Below are 23,753 nucleotides of genomic sequence, written 5' to 3'. Positions count from 1 at the left end.
GGGGTGGCCGGGTGGGGAGGGGTGGCGAGATCCGGCAAGAAGAGGAGAGGGGAAATTCGGAGAAAGACGAAGAGCGCAGACTCGATGAGTGGGGAAAGTGGGTGCCGTGCGCTGCCGGGCCACGATTGGTTCACGTGGCGGGACCCACGGGCTTGATTGCCGCCAGTCACCTGTAAACAGCAGGTGATACGTACCCTAATTTTAGATTGGGTTAGAAATCACTATTTGATACTGCAGTATTTTTGTTTGTATTTGATAATTATTGTCCAATTATGATCTAATTAGACTTAAAAGATTCATCTCATAATTTATAATCAAACTGTATAATTAGTTATTTTTTTATCTATATTTAATACTCCATACATATATCAAAGATTTGATATGGTGGAGAGAGAGTGAAAAAACTTACAATCTAAACAAGGCCCAATTATAAAAACAGTACCGGTGAAGTAGCCTAAATTTTGACTAATTTTATAATAGATAGTATTAATATTTATATATCTAAATAAATTTATTATAAAAATATATTCTATAACTAATCTAATAGTATATATTTTGTCTCATGTATGTTAGTATTTTTTATATAATTTTAGTCAAAGTTTAAATTTTTTTGACTTCTCAAAATGTGAGAATTATATTCTTTTGTGTACAGAGGGAGTAATAATACAGAGAAATCATACTTTTAATAGATAAATTTTTAAATAAATTTTATCTAATTACATGTCTCTCTCCTGTCATCCATTTATCCATCCTCTTATCTTTGTTCTTGTATAGACATAATTGCTTCTCTTTTTCTTAATTCCGCATCATATATCACTATTTTACTTAGGATGTGTTTGGTTGGAGAGCGAGACGTAGAATGGTTCCATCCCAGGTTTTAAGAATGGAACGGTTCCACACTATGTTTGGCTAGAAGGATGGGACGATTCTATTTCCGTGTTTGGTTGAAGGGATGGGATGAATGGGATAACAGATTGTTAACCCCATTTATCTTGGGATCCACATGTCATACAAATGAGCTTCTTCCTCTTTCTTCGTTCTTCTTTCTCCGCAAGATTCACGCACAGCCGCACACGGCTCATGGAAACCGGTCGCGCGGCACCGTAACCGCCCGGGGGCACAACCCCTGCCTCGCAACAACCTCGTCGGCCAAGCCCAGGCTGCGCCAATCCCGACCTCGCCCACCGCTACGGCTGCATCAGCTCGGCTCGCCCATGCATCCTTCCTCGCTGGTGTTGGATCCGTGCATCCTCTCCGACCGCGCCCGCTCTCAGCTACACCGACTCTGCCCGACCTCAGTCGCCTAAGTCTTCTCCTCCGACGGCGTCAAATCCGCATCCACCCATCCCGTCCACGCCGACTCCTTCCTCACCCTGGCCCTGTCGTGCTTTCGCGTGTGAGGAGACGGCGTGAGCGCCATCCAAGTGGAACCAACACGTTCGATCAAATTTTTGGAGTGAGTTGGTGCAACATCTTAGAGGAATATTCTTAGTTAGTGATGGCTCCATTCCTACATCCATGAACCAAACACTTTGGGAACTAGGATGGAATGGCTCCATCCCGCCTCATCCCATATGAACTAAACACATCCTTAGTTAACATGCGTTGCTAGAGTGTGTGCGTGCACGATCTAGACTTTCAGCACGCACACCTCGTCGCACAACATTTTGTAGTTGCAAAAGAAACACAATAGCCACATCTTCCCCGACTCCGGCGCCCTCGCCCGCCACCGCCACGCTACGACAAGCTAGGCATTTCTTAGCGCAATCACCAAGTATGGAGTTTATAAGTCCATCCCTGGCAATGGCGCCGGAAATGCTTATTGGCATTTCTTAGCGCAATCACCAAGTTTGTAGTCTGTCTTCACTCCATCCTTGGTTGGAGACCATCTTCTCAGTGAGAGTCATAGCTCCGCTGACTGTGTGTGAGAAGAAGGCACCTCTAGCAGCGACATCAATGTGTCCTCTTGACATGGAGGTTAACCCATTGTAGAAGTTCTGGAGGACTAGCCAATTCTCCATCCCATGGTGCGGGCAAGCAAAGATGTATTCTTGTAGCCTCTTCCACGCCACGGGGATGGATTCCATAGTATTCTGCTAGAAACTTGAAATTCTTCCCCTTAGGGCGTTGGTTTTGCCCATGGGGAAGAATTTCACGAGGAACACTGTGGAGCATTTTTAGACCACGTGCTGACAACTTCCTTGTCCTTGTAAAACCACTGCTTCGCCTTCCCCACGAGGGAGAAGGGAAACAAATGGACCCTGATTATCTCTGGTGCGACATCCTTCATGATGATGGTGTCGCACAGCTCTAGAAAGTGTTGGGGATGTGCATTGGTGTCCTTGCTAGGCAATCCATAAAATGGATTTGCCTACACCATCATGATTAGGCCAATCTTTAACTCAAAGTTTACATCGCCCATGTCGACAACGGGCCCAACGGGCATGTTGGCAACACTTACTCGTGCTGCGTCTTGTCGGCCATGGTGTTTGATATAGATGATGCTAGGGTGATGGATTCGGTTGCTAGTGGAGTAGTGGAAGGAGGATCGACACGAGATTAGGCCTTCTTTAGGAATGACTCCGGATTCTCGGTGAAGGTTGTTGGCAAGTCAAAACCGTCTTACACTATCCTATTTTCATCCACAATAGGAGAAAACAAGAAAAGTTATCCTGTTATGAGCAATGGGTACTACACATGCATATTATCATGAACATGTCCTAATAGATTCTTTTAACCAGTGCTTTCCCCGGCAACGACACTAGAAATGCTTGTTGGCATTTTTTTGCGCAATCACCAAGTATGGAGTTTTTAAGTCTATCCCTAGCAATCACGTTAGAAATACTTGTTGGTATTTCTTAGCACAATCACCAAGTATGGTGTTTTTAAGTCCATCCCCCGCAATGGTGCCAGAAATACTTGTTGGCATTCCTTAGCGTCACCACTAGGATTGGTGTTTCCTAGCAATAGCACTAGAAATGCCTTGACAATATTTCTGAACACATGCAGAAAAATTTCACAAGCACACAGATATATCATTATAGCATTTCACCTAGAAGTATTCGGGTATCGTTCATTTATATTTTCCCAAAGAAAGGCATGGTATAAAAGTTTCTAGTAGGGACATGAACAAGATAACATGACTGTATAATAGACGAATGTTCATAATAGGGGTAATATAGGATAGATTTTGGATAGTGTGACACACACACTTAAGCCAATCTTAAGGACAAAGATAAAAGAAAGTATAAAGGCATACCTAGTGCAGAGAGCTCCCGCTCTGTGCGGGGTCTTGGGAAGGGTGTCAGTGGCAAGTCTTACCCTTGCCTATGCAATGTGAGAAGACCACGACTCAAATCCGGGACCTTTTGGTCATAGGCGGTAAGACTCTACCGCTTGCACTAGGCCCAGGACAAAGATAAAAGAAAGTATAAAGAATAAAAGAATAAACCTAAACTGTAGCAGGCATATCTTGTATAGCTATGCTAAGATGAGCAGATAGTCATACAAATACATGAATATCTAAGGGTAGCGATCCTAAGTTAAGATAGCTTTGGTCGCTATAAACTTACTTCGGGCACTGGAGCACACCTGATCTGTCAGGCAATATCGGCATACGACTCTACGCCGTATCCAAACATGGGGGATTATGAAGGATAGATAGGGCTCTCATCACCTGTAGCCTACCCCTCAACCATGGGATACGAGGCAAACAAAGGTAGCTTCTAACATAGACACCATGTCTACGCTATTGGTTACTACTCTAGCGGTGGCCAGAAACTTTCGTCTTTATCAGGAGTCCTCTCACGAGAACATTGATCTGGCGACGATGAGTCAAGGCTTCGCACCCGTCTATACCAACGCTGAGCTAAACAACATCGAGAAGGAGGTGGCCCCCCTAGCACATGACCTTTCTACCAAGATAGAAGATGAAATCATCCCCCAAGGGGTTAGTTTGGTGCACTTGTAATAAGCGGACAAGTTCCAACCCTTCTGTTTCGTCTAAACAAGCTTGTTCTTTTATTTTGTTTGTACAAATTTGTTCTTTCTCCCTTTTTATGTGTAAAAAGGGTTAATGCGTTCTGGCCCTTCCTATTGTTAAGACCGTAGAGCTTGAGATGTGGGTGGAAAACTCTAGTCACGCTGGTAAGCAAGAGTGCCTTAGCCGCTGGGGCGTAGGTTTCTTACAGTTCGACCAGTTTTACTCGACATTCATTTCCGCAAACCTTGCATCTAGGTTTTTAACATGAGAAAGGGTAGGGCATGGCGACTATTTCAGAAAGGGTATATATATACCCTTATTAGCCCCCAAGTGAGACCCAACCCCTTGTCGTTGCTGGGGTCAGGTTTCACTAAAGATTGAGGAGATAATAGCAAAACTGGTAGGAGAAAGTGTTTTTTATTTTAGAAACGTTATTCTTAGTTTTCGTACATACCCCTCCCTAGGATCCAAGCCATCATTCTGCGACCATGCATTCGGTCTCCTTATGAGTCCAACTTCCCTCAAGCCCCCACGTGTTGTAAGGGTTTTGTCGAGGGATTAGCTCGTCTTTGTGATCGTCACCCCATCCACGGTTTCCACAACCAGAGGGGTTGAGCTAACATCACTTGCCTCGATGGCTCGAGTGTCGCGCTCGGTGAGTTCACTAACGGGCATGTCCTAGTGGAAACTGGGTCCATTGTTTGTAATGGGGTTGGCATAGCCCTCATGTGGCATTCCACTATTCCTTAACCTGCCTCCTGGTAGATGCTCGAGTCATTCCAGAGAGAGACTCAGTGGCTCATTGGCCTCCCCTCAATGGAGATTCTGTGGGTATGGCTTGAGGTTAGGATCGAACAAGAAGGTTGAGATGACCCTGTCCGCTTTTGAGCAGGTCAGGCAAAGGCCATTGGGGCTCATCTGTGTTTTCTCCCTAGGCTCTGTTCAATGTGAGGTGGCCTCAAGCCCTTCGTGGGCTGGCCTTCGAACCCCGGTCGGTCGCCGCTCATGTTGAATGAGACGACTACCGCTTTGTGACACGATGTGAAGCCTTGTGATGCAATAATTGCATACGTGATGCTTGGATGTATGAGAATTGATGAATGAATGCTCATGCACTGGAAAAGTAAAGTGGAGGTTGTTAAAGTTACCTCGATGGCTTGAGTGATGGGTTCAGGGAGCTCTTATTAGATATGTCCGAGTGGAATCTGGGTCTGTCATTCATGATGGAGTTGACATAACCCGCATGAGGCATCCTACTGCTCCTTACCCGTCTCTTGATAGCAGCCCGAGCCATCTGATCGACTTGGGTGACCCACTATTGAAAGGTCCTAATGGCTAGAGGGGGGGTTGAATAGCCTATTAAAAAAATCTACAACAACATTTAATAAACCGGTTAGACAATTATGAGGCAAAGTAAGTGCTGCGCTAGCTTACTAAAATAGTAAGCCACATACCACAATTCTGGTTTATATAGTTTCTATCCACATAATAGCTATGACGCTACACTAAGTTAGTGTGCTCTCAAAAGCTAACTAAAGAGCCACACTGACTAAACTAATAAGCTCTCACAACTAGCTACACTAAAGAGCTTGACAACTAGTTTGCGGTAATATAAAGAGAGCGAGCAAGATGTTTATACCGCCGTGTCGAGGAAGGAGCCAAACAATCACAAGAATGAATACCAATGAAGACCAATCACATCAGAATCAAATGATGAACACAATGATTTTTTACCGAGGTTCACTTGCTTGCCGGGCAGCTACTCCTCGTTGTGGCAATTCACTCACTTAGAGGTTCACGCGCTAATTGACATCACACGCCAAACTCTCAATAGGGTGCTGCACAACCAACACAAGATGAGGATCACATAAGCCACGAGCAATTTACTAGAGTACCTTTTAGCTCTCCACCGAGGAAAGGTCAAGAACCCCTCACAATCACCACGATTGGAGCCAGAGACAATCACCACCCTCCGCTCGACGATCCTCACTACTCCAAGCCATCTAGGTGGTGGCAACCATCAAGAGTAACAAGCAAATCCTATAGCAAAACACGAACACCAAGTGCCTCTAGATGCAAACACTCAAGCAATGCACTTGGATTCTCTCCCAATCTCACAAAGATGATGAATCAATGATGGAGATGAGTGGGAGGGCTTTGGCTAAGCTCACAAGGTTGCTATGTCAATACAAATGGCCAAGAGCATGAGCTTGAGCCAACCATGGGGCTTAAATAGAAGCCCCCACAAAATAGAGCCGTTGTACCCCTTCACTGGGCACAACACGGGGTGATCGGATGCTCTGGTCATATGGACCAGACGCTGGACCTCAGTGTCCATTCACGCAATGCGTGCCATGTGTCCCCTCTCTTCAAATACTGAGCGCTTGATCTCAATGGTCAAGTGATGACCAGACGCGCTGCTGTGAAGTGACCAGACGCTGGACCTCATCGTCCGGTCATTTCTAGTAAGCATCCAGAGATGATTTTTCAAGACCGGATGCGTCCGGTCATGCTCGACCGAACTCATCCAACATCTGGTCACTTGGCATTTCCCCTATGCATGACCATATCAGTGTGACTGGACACAGCCAGCTAGCGTTCGGTCGACGACCGATGCTGCGCTTCTTCTACTGCTACTGACCGGACACGTAGGTCCTTCAGAGACCAGCGTCCGGTCACTTACAGTGGCCACATTCACCTAAGTTTAGGGTGTCGGTGGCACCGTCGGACTATCCGCACTCTACGGGTGAACACTCTACCGGTGAAGTTTCTAACCCTTGCTCAAATGTGCCAACCACCATGTGTATCACCTTGTGCACATGTGTTAGCATATTTTCACAAACATTTGTAAGGGTGTTAGCACTCCACTAGATCCTAAATGCATATGAAATGAGTTAGAGTATCTAGTGGCACTTTGATAACCGCATTCCAATACGAGTTTCACCCCTCTTAATAGTATGGCTATCAAACCTAAATGTGATCACACTCTCTAAGTGTCTTGGTCACCAAAACAAAATAGCTCCTACTATTTATACCTTTGCCTTGAGCCTTTTGTTTTTCTCTTTCTTCTTTTTAAGTCCAAGCACTTAATCATCACCATGTCATCACCATCATCGTGTCATGATCTTCATTTGCTTCACCACTTGGAATGTGCTACCTATCTCATGATCACTTGATAAACTAGGTTAGCACTTAGGGTTTCATCAATTCACCAAAACCAAACTAGAGCTTTCAACTGGCCTCTACTCGATGGAGATTCCACCGGTGGGCCCCTCCAAACCCTTCCTAGGAAGGTGGAGGCTAAAGCTTGGGGTGCAGGCAAAAACACTCTGATCACGCTAATGAGCAAAATCACCATAGCCGTTGGGGCGTAGGTTTCTTATGGTCCGACCAGTTTTACTCAACGTTTGTTTCCACAAACCTTGCCTTTATGTTTTTAACATGAGAAAGGGTCGGGCATGGTGACTAGTTCAGAAAGGATATATATATACCCATATCTAGCCCCTCTAAACCCTTCCTGGGAAGGCGGAGGCTAAAGCTCGAGGTGCGGGCAAAAAAACTCTGATCACGCTGGTAAGCAAAAATGTCGTAGCCACTGGGGCGTAGGTTTCTTGTGGTCCGACCAGTTTTACTCAATGTTTGTTTCCGCAAACCTTGCCTTTATGTTTGTAATGTGAAAAAGGGTCGGGTACAACAACTATTTTAGAAAGGATATATATACCCTTATCAGCCCCCAAGTGAGGCCCAACCCTTTGCCGTTGCCAGAGTCAGGTTTCACTAAAGATCAAGGAGTCGATAGCTAAACTAATAAGAGAAAGCATGCGTGGATTTAAGGGTAAAAGCGACGTAGCTGTTTGATGTTCTAGGCGTTGATGAAGACTTTGCCGTTGATGGTCTTGAGCTTATAGGTGCCTGGTCGGAGCACCTCCATGATGACGTATGGTCCCTCGCATAGTGGAAGAGCTTGTGGTAGTTCTTGTTGCTTTGGACGAGGTGGAGCACTAGGTCCCCGATGTTGAAGGCTCGACCCCATACTCGATGGCTATGGTACCAACGCAACGCTTGCTGGTACTTGGTCGAGTGGAGGAGGGCAATGTCGTGCGCTTTATCTAGCTGGTCCATGGCATCCTCAAGGGATGCCTTGGCTCCCTATTCGTTGTATGCCCTGAGCCTCTGTGCTCCATAATTGAGGTCGGTCGAGAGGATAGCCTTAGAACTATAGACCATGAAGAATGGCGTGTAGCTGGTGGCCTAGCTAGGGGTTGTCCTTAGGCTTTAGAGCACCGCGGCAAGCTCCATGACCCATCGTCTGCCAAACTTGTTCAACCGATTGAAGATCCTAGGCTTGAGGCCTTATAGGAGCATGTCGTTCATGTGCTCGACCTGCCCGTTTGTGCGGCGGTGCACCACGATGGCCCAATCAACACGGATGTGGTATTCATCGTAGAATCAGAGGAACTTCTTCTCGGTGAACTACGTGCCATTGTCTATGATAATGGAGTTTAGGACTCTAAAGCAATAGACAATGTCAAGGAAGAATAACACGGCTTGCTCAAACTTGATCGCGGAGATCGGTCGAGCCTCTATCCACTTTGTAAACTTGTCTATGGTGACAAGCAAGTGCATATAGCCCCTGGGTGCCCTCTTTAGAGGTCTGACCAGATCGAGCCCCCAGACCACAAATGGCCACATGATGGGGATCGTCTAGAGTGCCTAGACCAGTAGGTGGGTCTGCCGAGTGTAGTATTGACACCCTTCACAGGTGTGCACAATCTATTCGGCGTTGACTACTGTGGTCGGCCAGTAGAAGCCTTGTTAGAACATGTTTTCGACCATGGTCCTAGCTGTGGCATGGTGCCCACTAACCCCACCATAGATATCACCTAGCAACTACTTCCCTTGTTCGATGAGGATGCAGTGCTGTAGGATTCTGGTGTGGCTTCGCCTGTAGAGCTCACCCTTAATAACGATAAAGGACTTAGAATGATGCGTGAGCCGTCGAGCCTCTATTTTGTCCATCGATAGCGTCTCACGGAGGAGGTAGTTGAGGTAAGGTGTCCTCTAGTCGGCCAAAGGGTCAGGCTCTATCACTGGATCCTTGTCAAGCTCCATGACTTTAGGGTCAGATGGAGCCACCGACTAGTTAGCCCCTGAGCTCAGGGCAGGTGGCCCATCATCAGTCTATTCTAGCTCCTCATAGCGGACCAAGGGTTTGTACTAATCATTGGCGAAGACACCCATCGGCACCGGCTCTCAGCCGGGCACCGTTTTTGCCAGCACATCGACTGCCTCATTGAGATGCCTTGAGATGTGATTGAGCTCGAGACCATTGAACTTGTCCTTTAGCTAGTGGACTTCTTGGCAATACGTAGCCATCTTGGCATTATGGCAGCTTGATTCCTTCATGACTTGGTCGATGACCAGCTGGGAGTCATCTCGGACGTCAAGCCATTGGATACCCAACTCGCTAGCAGTGCATAGGCTGTTGATGAGTGCCTCATACTCAACCACATTGTTGGAGTAGGGGAAATAGATGTGAATCATGTACCTCATGCATACCCCAAGGGGCGAAAGGAAGACAAGCCCCGCGTCGGTGCCTTTCTTCATCAGCGATCCATCGAAGTACATCGTCTAGTACTCTTGGTTGATGACTGTTGGCTGCATTTTGATCTCGGTCCACTCTGCAATAAAATCAGCCAGAACTTGGGACTTGATGGCCATCCGAGGGGTATATGAAATGCCTTGACCCATCAGCTTGAGTGCCCACTTTAAGATTCTTCCTGTGGCATCCTAGGTTTGGACAACCTTGCTGAGAGGGAAAGACATCATGACTGTAACACCCTAGGTGTTAGGCTTGCATAATTTGACTTGCATTGCATGAGCATGAGCATGAGGCATTCATATATAAGCTTTTATATAGGAAACATATGATTGAAACATATGAAACATGCTTTGTTATTTCATGTTTTCTTTGTGTATACTTATGATCATGTATGAATGAGTGCAAGTGGGTCATGTTAGTCACTAAAACACCTTAGCTAGGCTTAGGATGGCCAATGGAACATTGTTCATGTAGATCACTTTGCATAATTAAGCTCCTAAGTGATGATATGCATGTTGACCTAGAAAGTAAAATATGTACCCAATGTATAAAGTGCTTGTGTGACCTTAGGAATACATTAAACATGTTTAGAGTTTCATTATGAACAACTTTGGTATACATGGCTAGGGCTAATTTGGTCGCTAAGTCATAGTTTAAGTGTAAGTCATCATTTAAATGTAGTATATTTGACCTAGTTTGAACTATGTCATAGAGACTTTGCATGGATGTGTTCACTAAAGAAAAGTTGTAGTATTTGATGAGAGGAACAACTTTTATTTTTGGGTCATAGGCTAGTTCAGCTCCTAACATGCTTCAATTTAGCTCACAAAGATCAACTTTTCACTGTTTTCAGCACTTCGCAAATTCTTCCAAGTGTTTAGCATTGACAGTGAGACGAGCTCAACTTTGGGCTGTTATATCTTCCTATACATTGAGAATTGGTCTTTGATTTCTAAAACAACTTTGTAGCTGGTAGGTAGATATCCAACTTTGATTAAGGAATTAAACGCTGAATCACCACAGTTTAGGAGATTGAACGACTTCAAATCACGTCGTCAGGTCGGTTTTTTAGTCGCTGAGGAACGCCGCGCACGCTGGGTCATGGCCGACCACGGCAGAAACATGCCACCGCGTGGCCACCGCATGGCTGTAGTTGGCTGACGCTAGGCCCTCAACGCCGCGCGCTGCCATGCGTTAACAGAGACACCGCGCTGCCCAGTTCAGTCGCTCGCACTCACTCACTCCCTCTCCAGCTCTCGCTCTCGCGTCCGCCGTGGAACCGCCATGGCTAAGTTGGCCGCCTCCACCTCCTTGTTGCCTCCGAGCTCCCTCGTGTCCATCCGTGTGCGCCACCGGCTCCGCCGCCCTCTTCTTAGCCTCGTGCGCCCCTCCCCGGCCTTCCTTCGCCGCCGTAGCGTGTGGCCACCGGTGCCGTGGCCACCGCGAATGCCTGTGCGCATGGCTAGGCCAACCTAGCCCACCTCCAACCTAGATGAGTAGCCCCACGTGTCTGCGCTAGCCCTTGGATGCTCCCCCGTAGCTTCTTCGACGCCGACGACAACCACAGCCACTAGAACCATGAGCTCCGGCGAGGTGTCCTGCTTCCAGCCGGATGAAGAGAGGCCAAGGACCACGCGCATGAATTTGATTTTCTCCAGGGGGTTAAGTGATGAATCAGTGACTCATATGAATAGTGTAGTAAAGGATCTATTTGTCCGGGTTTAATTTATGGAAACTTCAGGGTCCCCGATGCAAGATTTAAATCTCTTTTTCTTTGATTTAGGTAGATTTGAATGATGAACTTTGAAAATTCATAGTAATTCATACAAAAATCGTAAAATAGAAAATTAGAACTTTTTGGAATCCTTGTGAAATTCGCTATGCACTAGATCTATAATATGGCATGTTTTAGTTTAAATATTGTGCTGTAAAAATAGATCTATGCAGCTAGGTTCTTGATACTTGTCATGTTTTGTCTTTTTCATAACTGTAGTTATTTTGCTCAAATCAATGTCAAATTATTATGGAGTGCTCATCAGGTGATTGTTGTTGTCTGGTAAAAATTTCAAGGGTTTAGGATTTATATTTTAAGAGATATAAAAATAACAAATGCCCTATATTGCCTTGCTCCTACTCTCAATAGTTCTGCATGTTTGAATTAATTGGCTCAGTTAAGTTATGAATAATGACTTGATGAGAATACATTAGTTGTAGTACTTTTATTAAGCTTTTCAAAAAGCTAAATATCATGATTTTTGGTTAAGTATATCCTGAGTTATACTTGCTTAAATCTCTGTGGCTGTTTCTGTCCAAACCCAGACAGGGTTTCCTTGTTCTTACTGTGGGGCCTTCTTACTAGTAGAATTAGCTTTAGGTGTTTACAACAAAGTTGTTTGGAATTTGCTAATATTTCTAAAAAGTCTAGAACCACATTTATTGGACATGTATAACTCCATTTATAGCTGTTTAAAGTGGCATGTTAGTTTCTATCTATGTTTTGGATAGAGGTGCAATTATTGGATTAATTGACCATTCTAACTGTAGAATCATCTTAATATGAGAATAAGAAAGTTGTAGGTAACTTCCTAAGATTTTCAAAAAGTTATGGTTCATGTCTGTTGGAGGTCTAGAACTCTAGTTATGCTTCTCTGAAGTTCCTATCAGTTTTCTGTACCACTGCTGTTGGGCTGCATTTGCAGTTTTACTTGTGCAATTATTTTCGTGATGTAAATGATGTTTGCTATGGTTGTAGTGAATATAAAAGTTGTAGCAAATTTCATAATCTTGCTTGTGTTCAAATTGTAAGACCATAGGCCTGATAGTTTAGGAGTTACATGACTTTTACGTCTTCTATCAAGTTTTGATTGTATTCGGAGCAGATCTAAAAGATGCTAGTGTTTGATCTAGTTAGGATTTGAATCACACCTAGCTGATAATAAGAAAGTTGTATATAATTCATGTATCTATCTGCTGTTAAAATTTGGTGTCATTTGGCCAAGTAGTTTAAGAGTTACAGTTGTTTAAAGTTGGGTTATACAATTGATTGTTCTCTGTCTTGTTTAGACTAGTTTCGGTAAATGTATAATTTCGACCTACTTAACTTGTGAATCATGCTATGATGGTTATAGATGAAATGTAGATAATTTCATAAGCTTTCCATAATGTCTTCTTTCAAGTCATTTGGATTTGTGTAACTCCAGTTATAGCTAAATCTTGTAGCTGCTGTTTGCATGTCTAGAAATTAACAGATTCCAATTATAATTGTTTGCTTGTATATTGCTAAGTGTGGCTCATACCTTTGATGATGGTTGAGTTAGAGTACCTGAGATCTTGGGAAACTTGTGTCATGCTTGGTGTTGTCATCTTCTTTGCTATCGTGGCATGATAAATTGTGCGATATTTAAAGTAAGCAATGCGAAGTGCTTGTGCATGTTAACGTAACCTTGTGCTTGTCTTACTTACTGCATGCGATGCATTGTCTATTGCACTTCCATGTATTCATATGCATGCATCTTGCATCTCATTTAGGTACGCTAGATAAACCACGTGAAGGATGTGATGTGGAGTCAAACCCGAAGGCGGTGTTTGGTGGATCTATCCCGAAGATGGAAGGACTAAGCAAGTGCTAGGACCGGAGATGTCACCAAGTCGGTGCAAGCTAACTGAACTGACTTGTGTCGGATCCCAGGCAAGCCCCGGAGCATTCTAAGTCTCCCAATATTTTACAAATGATTACTTAAGTACTTATGATTGATGCATTAGGTTATAAGAGTTGAATGGAACCACTCGATGCATATAAATTCCTTGTCCAATTATTATAGCTTTAACCAGTATAGGTCCAGGATCGAATATATGCTTAGCCATGCTTAGACCGGTAGAAGTCGGGTGATGTCCTATCACCTGTGAGATATAGGTGGATATCGGAGCACGGTTGGCTATATTTGCTATCGTGGAATAGAACCATGGGGTAAAAGAAAATCGAGACCGGGCGGGATGTCAATAGAGAAGCAACAAGACATGGAGGTCTTGGGTGTGGATCTATCCCCGTCTGTGTCGATTAAGGACCATACCGTTGTTGGCGCTTCTGACAAGATTGAACGCATGCCTCTCACTTAGCTGGCCGGATAACTCATTTCGACCGTGAAGCTGAGTAATTCAACTCAGGCCATGACCCGTTTTGTTGTGCGCTCCTTGCGGGGGGGGGGGGGGGGGGGCGATCAGACTGAGTCCAAGGGTAGGCTAGGCCTGAGCATCCTGGCATCTAGTGTCCTAGATTGTGCGGCGCAGTACGAACCCACGAAATGTAGACCTGAGTTGTACCAAAGGTGACCTAAGGCGACTAATGATCTGGTCTGCCTGGGTTTGTGTTAGGAATAAATTCCCAGCTAGTTGAAATCGATTTGAATCGCCGTCTCTGCCAGATAGTGAGAAATTTGGCTAGTCCCAACATCGTAGTAACTATGTATGGAACATGATGGTTCGGATGAATATGGAATTACAATACCTGCTATGGTTACTATTATATGCTTTTAAATTGATATACCACATGTTTGGCACAGGATAGTTGCTAATCTAGAGATGGATAGTTATAATTAACTTGATAAAGGAATCATAATTGTACAACTAAGTCAATCGCTTTTATGCAAAATATTGTCAAGCTACCTCCACTTATAAAGCCTTGCATACGCCTTGGAGTTAATTTTATTTCTGGTTTATGATGGGTAAGTCTAGCTGAGTACATTCATGTACTCAGGGTTTATCCCACCATGTTGCAGGTGAGGTTTTGGCCTGCTGAAGATGGTGGTTAACCACCGGTGGGCTCAGTGACTCTATGTTTACTTCTCATCTATATGCTTTTATCTGAGGATGTCCCTTATGCTAGCAATGTATTTGGAATTTATATTAATGTAATCCTTTGAAAGCAAATGTTGTCTTCACTAATTGGTTTTGAAATCCAAACTTGTACTATTATTTATGAACCTATTTGTAACATTATTTCCACTACAACCCTGCGTATGTGATGTGTATTTGCTTAATCACGTGATCTTGGTTGTGATGTTGATTTATCGAGGTCCTGCGTGACACTCGGCGGACTACCGGGTTTATATAAGTGAGAGTATGCGCGTGTCAACGTGTTAAGCGGGGACAGCCATACTTGATCTTGTATAAATTGGGCGGTTCTGTCACAGCTGGTATCAGAGCAAGATTAAGCATAATACTATCATGTACATAGTTTTAAAAGCCAAGTTTTGATTTTAAAAAGCCTATTTTAACTAAAACTTTAGCTATAGGCAAATTTGTCAAAACTTATTTGCAAAACTGTGCTAGCGACATCCTCCTTTATGTCCAGTTAAGGACTATTAGGTGGCTATCTAAGTACTAACTATGGGGGTTTACTTCTTGCAAATTTTTACTTTCGTCGTCCATATGGCGTGCTATTGTATGGATGCCATTCGCTTGAATGGTAATGTATGGATCAATTGCCTCTACACCCAGGTAAGTGTGAGTTGTGAGAGCATGACCGTCCAACTATCGGTCTAGGGGAGAGTTAGCTATGGTTGCTCTAATATTTACATGTTACACATATGTATATATGAAGGTACTTAATTGTGGGTACATCTGCCGGGTAGCTATGGATACCGAAGTATATATATCTGGGGATGTATATATGGAAAGTATCTTAGCTTGCTGCTTTCATTGTGTGCTTATTTATCTCTTGTGGGAATGGGTTGCAATGAATTTGCCTGCAGGTATGCTAACCACGAATGCATAGATTGAATATAGCTGATGACTAGCTATATATCGAGAGAGTACGTGTTATGCCACCGACATAGAACATGATTGTCGCCTTAGGCTGGCAATTTTGTGAGGACGAATAGGACGAGCATGCATCATGATTGTGCTTGTGCATAAATATGCTTCTCTCACCTTGTTCTAATACTAAGTAACTTGTGACCAATGTGATGCTACTATTTTTCCTTGTGTGAAGCTAGACAAAGTGCCTTGTTCCGTGCCGCTTGAATAGCTATGCTTGAAGATAGTGTGTGATTAGCTTTGCCTTGTATGTTTGCTTCCAAAGGAAATAGATGACGAGTTAATAGTTAGCAAAAGGTTCACCCCTTTGAAAACTAAATTGCTAAATGTAAGTAAAACTTGTTTTGTAGAGATATCCACCTACTCAGTAAAAAGGAAATAAAAGATAACAATACTTTACCACCATGTTTTGCATGATATGTGTAGCGGTGTTGTTGTAGGTGACTACTTGTTAGGTGTGAGCTTTGTGCTTAGTAATAGTCGCTTAAGCTAATTAGATTGAGTATGTTGAAATGCTTGCTTAAGACCAGGATGTAGGTGCGGATGCTCGTTATTTAGGTAGTGTCGTAGTTGTCACCCTTTTGTCCTCGGTAAGCATACGAGTGTTGAAGATTGCTATCATGGGACAACGTCTGTAACACCCTAGGTGTTTGGCTTCCACTAAATTGCATGTCATTTCATAAACATATGCATCATCTATGTCATCATGCCATTGTCACTAAAACATACATGTGCAACATTCGCATATTCTGTTTGTTTCGTACTTGATTGCTTATGAATGGTAGTAGTGCAACATATGAATGCAACATAAATTTCTCATATCTTGAAACATGGCAACATGGTAGTAATATGACAAATATAAAATAACAACAAGGTCATGAAACATGTGAAACATGGAATTGAAACATATGAGTGAATTGCTTGTTTTAGTTGCTGTATCACATGTGATCATTAGAAGTTGGTATAACAATTTGTAAAGTGGTTAATTATGGTCTATTACACCTTAACTACACTTAGGTTACTTGTTGGGACATTGCTCATGTAGATCAAAATGACCAAAATGCCCTCAAGTGGAGGTTTGACTTGAATTGACCTTTGGAGTGTCACTGTTTGACTGATTCAAAAGACCAACTTAGAGACCTTGCATGGCTGTGCACTCTTTACCAAAGTTGTAGCTAATTTATTAAGGAACAAAAGTTGTTTTATGATCATTTCATGAAAATGGTTAGAACATGCTCAAACATGGCCCACAAGTCAGTATTCCATGCTGATTTCACACTTAGAAAATATTCTGTCTTAACTACATTTTCAGTTGGATCAAGCCCACTTTGGCTTGATGTAACTGCTGATCCATGGCGAATTAGGGGATGGTCTTTGAAAACAAGTTGTAGATGGATGGTAGGCCTACATTTTTCATGTATACTATTTTTGCAATAGATCGATGGATTAGCCGTGTTGACGCATCGAATACGTGCTGTCAGTCATCACCATCGAACACTGAATCGCCATTTTCAGAAAATGGTCAGTGTCGCCATGGCCGACCGTCTTAGGCGACGCTCACCGCGTGGTGTTCATGCGCTGCCGAGGTCTCCACTTTGTGCGTCCGCGCTCTAGAAGAGGGCCAGCGCCTGCCCGAACACACCCGCCTGCCCCATTGCTTCCCTCTCACCTTCTCCACGCGCAGCGCCGAGTCCGCAGCCGTCCGCCATTCCCGACCGCATGTCGCCATTGTCATGCATGCTCGCCACCGCAAAAACGTGTTGCCCAGCTCAACTGTGGCTTCGCCGTGATCCCCTCTACCACCTCCACCGTGCAATCGGGTCAATCGAGTCTCGGTAAGGACGATTGCATCGTTTTCTTCCACCGCCGCCATGGCTGCTCTCGCCGAAGTTGGCGCTCCATGCAGCTAGCTATCCTTGTGCCCTTGCCATCCCTCCTCTATCTCGCGCTAGGTCCTAGGAGCGCTGCTAAAGCTCGTAGGGTCACCATATAGGGCTGCGACACCGTCATCTCGCCGGAGCCAGCCATGCCGCGGCCATGCGTCGCCATTGCTCGTTGCCAACCCCTGTAGCCGCAGTAGTAGCTTCAATTAAGGGCACCAATAGATGCGCACTATTGTATTGAACGTCGTAGCACCGCCGACCTCACCGGAGGAGTCACCGGCGATGAGCTTCGCCGCCGTCTCCTTCTCCTCCCCTGCCTGTTTCTCTGTCACATGGGCCCCGGCTGTCAGCAGCTGAGGCTGAGGCGGGAGCCTGGCTGGGCTGCGCCATTCTGGGCCATGCCTACACCTGCTCGCGGGCCGCCGTTTCCTCGGGCCAGCCCACCAGTAGCTGATAGGTTTTCAAATGTGTTTTTGTTTTATTCTTTTTACAGATTTGTATAGATATTCAAAAATATATATCTCCTAGTAGATAGATCCAAATGATGTGGTTCTAATTTTGTTGAGTTCATGATAATGTCTAGTTTCTATTAAAAATATAATCCATGCCATGTTCTGTTATGAAAATAGGAGTTTCTATTTATCTCTTTTAATCATGCAAGAAATAGGGGTAATTATATCTTTTTCTAGGTAGCTCCAAATGGCATGAAATTTTTATGGTGTACTGCTCATATCATGAATATCTTGTAGTTAAATTTTCATAAATTTTGGACACTATATGTAAGAGATAGAAAATTATCTTGTTTGCATAAGTGGATCGTGAGTGAATTTTCATAATTTTTTCTATAGATCCAGTAAAGGTAAAATTTGGTGAGTGCTATTCTTATGCTAGAATGATGCTAGGAAAAATATGAAATCTATTGCTTGACACTTTTCAATAGGGTTTCCTAATTATGCTAAAAATGGACATGCCACTTGTTATTTTGGGTACAACAAGTTCTGCTTGCTCAATGGCTTTGAAATTTTATGGTAGTCTATGTGAAGCATGAGATAGCTACTATAATTTTTGTAGATTGTTATGAATAGTTTTACTATATATTGCTTTAATCACCTAATTAACTAAATAAATTGGAAAAGGATATTAAATAATTTATTTAGAAGTTAGCACTATACTTTCTAGTGTTCCTTTGGTATGTGCAACAAGTTGGTAAACTTGGTTTAGTCAAATTAGGCTTTTGCATCATCATTAAATAATTAAGTTAGTAACCCTGCCATTTCTGGACAGATTCTAGGTTACTGGAATTCAATTTGGTTAACATAAGTATCATGCTGTGATGTTTACAATTGTTTTGTAGAGAATTTCATAAGCTTTTCAGAATGTCCTCATGCAAGTCATTTAGAATTGTAGAACCCTGGTTGTGATTGAATTAAGGGACTACTTGTGTGCATATGAAACTTTAAATGTTGATTTATGTATGCCTTTACTATTTCTAAGTTTGTGGTAATGTTCCTAGGTGTTAGGCCTTTAACTGAAGATGAGCATCTTTATCTTAGGTTATGCAAGTTAGGTAAGTCGATCTTGTTCTTTAAGTTAAGTTAGATACATGCTTAAAGTGATTTGAATAGAGATATTTTACTCGGTAAATGGGTGTCTAGTGATGCTTTCATAAACACTTACTGTGATTCATTCATCATGAGCATCATGTCATTCCTTATGCATCCATGGTATTTATCTTGTGCATCGGTATGCAATAGGTGTACCGGAGGGAGTAACACTACTGGAATTCGAGGAACTAAGCGAGCAGCAGCAGCCGACACTGGAAGTTCAGGAGGTGCCGCCTTCAGGAGAAGTGCCAGACGAGGTCGCCGTTGAGTGCCCGGATCACCGTCCTTGCAACTTTGTGAAAGGCAAGCCCCGGAGCAGATTAAGCCTTCTAATTTCTAAAATGCAGTTACTATGTTATTGTTACATATATATATTGTTGCATTAAGTTTAGGTGTTGGATGCAAACACTTGCTGCATTGGTTATCCAATCCTTGTCCAGATATTGTTACCCTGAATCCTATGTAGCTCAGGCTCGTGTAGTGCTTAGCCCTGCTTAAACACGGTAGAAGTCAGGTGATTTCCTGTCACCTGCGAGATATAGGAAGATACATGTGGCACGGTTGGCTATATTTGCTATCATGGAAAAGAACCAGTCTTAATTTGAAATGGAGACCGGGCAGAGGCTTGCTGGTTTGCAGTGACTCTGTCTGTGTCGATTAAGGACTAAATCTTAGAGCCTTTCCTATTCATGTTGAACGCATGCCTCTCTCTTAGTTGGCCGAGTCTAGAGACCGACCACGAAGCCGAGTAGCTCACCTCAGGCCAGGAGTCGATAAGTATAAAGTACACCTCGGAAGGGAGCCATAGGCGTGAGTCCAAGGGCAGGTGATTTAAAAGTCCTAATCGTCCTGGCAGAAGGGTAATCCCTGAGAGTGCTGGCGCTGATCGAACCCGTGAATTTGGTTCCTGAGATGTCCCAAAGGTGACCCACGGCTACCCTTGCAAAGTATGCCAGGGTGAGAGTTAGGAATACCCCCTCAGCTGAGTTGTAATTCGATTCAAGTCGCCGTCTCTCCCGGTTAGTGAGAACTTGACGGGCTTATCTCCAAAGTAGATGCACTAAATAACCTAATGGTTCAGAAATGATGATATGATGATGACAGCCTTATTATACCTGCTATGGTTAATATTGTTTGCTCCTAATAAGTGAGTGCTCTAGTATAGGTGCTAATCTAGTGGACAGGTAAATGATGATAAGCTTGATGCTAAGTTTAAATTGGTTACTATAATCATAAGCTCTTTTATGCAACTATGTCAAGCTAGCCCACCTGAAAAGCCTTGCATGATCCTTGGTGTCTCTTATTTCTGGTTTTGATGGGTAAGTCTAGCTGGGTACCTTCTCGTACTCAGGGTTTATCTCCCACCTATTGTAGATGACCAATTCTACTTTGGTTGCTGCAAGTACTGCCTTCTCCTAGCTGGGGATGAAGACTAGACCGTTGGGCGCGGTCTCTACTAGTTCTCGTACCTAATAATGCTTTTGTGGGACATGACTCAGACTTGGCAATGTAATTGAAAACTATAATGTTTTGTACTAAACTATGTTGCTTCCGCACACTCAAACTTGGTTTGTAATATGTTATTTGAACTCTGATGGATGTAATTCGATGCTACTTGTGAAATGTTGTAACGAATGATGTGTTGTGTTGAATCACTATGATCTTGGTTTGTATGTCGAGAGTTGGTTGAAATCCTTCATGATTTCCGGACTACCGGGATTATGGGAGCTTAAGTATAGGAATTTGATCGCTTCGGTGATTGTTTTTGTACTTACGTTCTTATGATTTGGTCGGTTCTATTACAGCTGGCATCAGAGCAAGATTCGACACTAAACATGTCATTTGTGTATTTAAAACAAAAGTATTGTGAAAATCCTAAATTAAATACTAAGTATTGCCAGTGGTCATATCCCTTATGCCCAAATAAGGACTCTTAGGTGGCTTATTAAAGTACTAACTTGGGGGTTCCTGCTTGTTCTGTTTCGTCATCCATATGGCGTGCTATTGTATGGATGCCATCCGCTTGGGTGGTAATGTATGGATCAAAATACCTCTATGCTCTGGTAAGTGGGAGTTGTGAGAGCATGACCGTCCAACTATCGGTCTAGGAGAGAGTAGTTGTGGTTGGTCGCATACTTACATGTTCGATCATGTATCTATGAGAGTACTTAAATGTGGGTATCTCTGACGGGTAGCTGTGATACTAGAGTATATGCATCAGGGGATGCATGTATGAAAGTATTTAGTTTACTGCTTACTTTTTATGCATTTTGGGAAATTACTGGGCTGAAATGAAATTTTCTGCAGGTACACTAACAACGTATCGTTGTAGATCGACTAGCTACCGTATACGAGAGAACGTATGTATGCCACCATATATTTCGCTAGCCTTTAAATTTTTCTAGGTTTGTGAGGACGTACGGATCATGCATGCATCATGTTCAAGCATACATGGCATTTCTTGCATTACTCCCTCCCTTAAAATATGTTGTCCCGATTAATTAAATTTTGTATCCCTTAAATGATTCTCCCCTTATGTTGCAACTTTTTGCTACAGATGGCGCGCACGAAACTTACTGCTCGCAAGTCCACTGGAGGCAAGGCGCCTCATCACCGGTTAGCTCCTCATGAGCCCTGTCCTGAGCCTACTGAGGCAGAAAGGCTGAGGACAGAGCTAGCCCAGGTGACTGCTGAGAGGAATGTGGCTCAACACCGTTTGGAGCAAGTAATGCAGGAACAGGACCAAGAGACCCTAGAGGTTCAGAGGTTGATAGTTGCTCACCGCAACTGTGAACATATGTTGATTCACATGATGAACCAACGGAATGAAGCCTGGCACGAAGAGAATGTGTTGAGAGCACGACAAGTGGAGCTAGAGCAGCAAGTGGCAGTTGCCGAAGAGTACAATGACCATCTCCATGAGGAGGTTCACCTGTTACACAATCAACTTCACCCTCTCCTACCACCTGATGATGAGGATGAAATGGGCTCTGGTGTCATCATGGCTGAAGGTGATGATGGCATTGAGGTCAATGGACCTAAGGACATTCCACCTGATGAGGAGGAAGATGAGGAGTTAGAGCCTGCTAGTGATGAAGATGGAGGGGAGATCTTCGACACTAACTCCGAGGACGATGCGTAGTTTAGCTTACTACTTAGCTAATGCGCTAGAGCTAGTCTTTTGTTGATCCTCATGCATGAATGAGTAGCTTTGTATCGAGTTAATCATTGGGATGTAATATTGAACCCTATGTTACCCTTGATGTAAGTTTGGAACCTCTATGGCTTCGATGTAACTTATCAAACGTGTTATGCTCCACATATGTGAGCTTTTGCTGAATTTCGTCTTTGCGGTCTATGGATCTCGATTGTTGGTTAAGTACATCGCATTTATGTGTCAATTGATGCGCTTGATGAGTTGTGTGATTGTGATGAATGATTGTGCCTCTGTTGATTATATAAATGTATTCTCTCCAATGGACTCAATTTGGCATAATTATACAATTCATCTACAAAAATTTCCACATCGTCAGTGCTCATTGGCTATACATTTTGTAGATGGCTTATAACCTTCGTCGTGGTCGTAGCATGGGAGATGAGGAACAACCACCTCCTCCACCGCCCACACCAGCTGAGCTAATGCAGACAGTCGTGGAAAGTCAGTGCATGCTAGCTGAGGCTATGCGCCAGATGGCTAACCATGAGGATCGGCATGTCCGCTAGGGACCCGAGCCGAACCAGTATAGTAGCTTTAAGGACTTCATGGACACAAAGCCTCATATCTTTTGTGAGGCAGAAGAACCATTACAAGCTGATGAATGGTTGAGCATGATAGAGCAAAGGTTTGGATTGCTCCGTTTGACAGAAGGCATGAAGGCTTCGTATGCAGGACACCAGCTCCAAGGCCCTGTAGGCATCTGGTGGACCCATCACCGGACCACTTTCCCTACTAACATTGAGATCGTTTGGGACTAGTTCCAGGCAGCTTTCAGGGGACACTTTATCCCTCCTGGTCTCATGGCCATTAAGCATATCGAGTTTATGAAGCTAACCCAAGGCAACAAGAGTCTTAATAAATACCTCTAGGCATTCGACAACCTAGCAAGGTATGCTCCCGAGTTCGTCGATACTAACACCAAGAGAATAGCTAGCTTCAAGAGGGGACTTTCCCCTAAACTGATGAAGTCTATGGGCAACTACAAGTGTGTCACCTTCAATGAGTTTATCAGTGACACCCTAACTCAGGAGAATAATGATAAGATATATGCTGCTTCCAAGACCCGTAAAAGAAACTTTGAGGCCAGAGCTTCTCAGTCTAAGGCTCCAATGGTATCCAAGACCCAGTATCGGCCACCCAATGCTAATGTCCGGTACCACCCACCTCAAAAAAAGAATCAAGCTAAAACTAGTTTCTGCAAGGGGTACACAATTTCCTTGCCAAAGAATACCTCTGGGTAGGGTAGCTCCAATGCCCCACCAGCTAACATGCCATGCTAGAACTGTAACCAGCCTGGTCATTGGGCAAATAAGTGTCCCTATCCTTCCAAGCAGAATGCTCAAGGAAACATCCGTCAGGGGCATGTTCACTACACGACTATGGAGGAAATTCCTGCTGGTGAAGTGGTCACCGCTGGTAAGTTTCTTGTTAATGATCACCCTGCAGTTGTGCTCTTTGATTCGGGTGCTTCGCATTCCTTTATGAGTTCTACTTTTGCATCTAAGTATAAGATGAATGTGATTACAATTGTCAAGGGTGGTTATTGTATTAGTGCTGCTGGAAATAATATCCTGACTAACCAAGCAGTTAAAGATATAAAGATTGAGATTGGGGATCGAGAGTTCCTTATGGATCTTGTAGTTCTACCAGG

General features: G+C 43.7%; 1 non-coding gene across 1 annotated transcript; it reads left to right on the top strand.

Moving 5' to 3' along the window:
* The first annotated feature begins 2,019 nt into the window (after window positions 1–2,019).
* LOC136553011 (small nucleolar RNA R71) lies at window positions 2,020–2,126 on the top strand. The gene has a single exon (XR_010782919.1). It is a non-coding gene; the product is annotated as a small nucleolar RNA R71 (small nucleolar RNA).
* The last annotated feature ends 21,627 nt before the right edge of the window (window positions 2,127–23,753 follow it).

This window comes from Miscanthus floridulus, chromosome 4 (genome assembly GCF_019320115.1).
Source record: "Miscanthus floridulus cultivar M001 chromosome 4, ASM1932011v1, whole genome shotgun sequence".
NCBI classification, from domain to species: domain Eukaryota; kingdom Viridiplantae; phylum Streptophyta; class Magnoliopsida; order Poales; family Poaceae; genus Miscanthus; species Miscanthus floridulus.
This window is presented reverse-complemented; position numbering and strand designations above follow the sequence as displayed.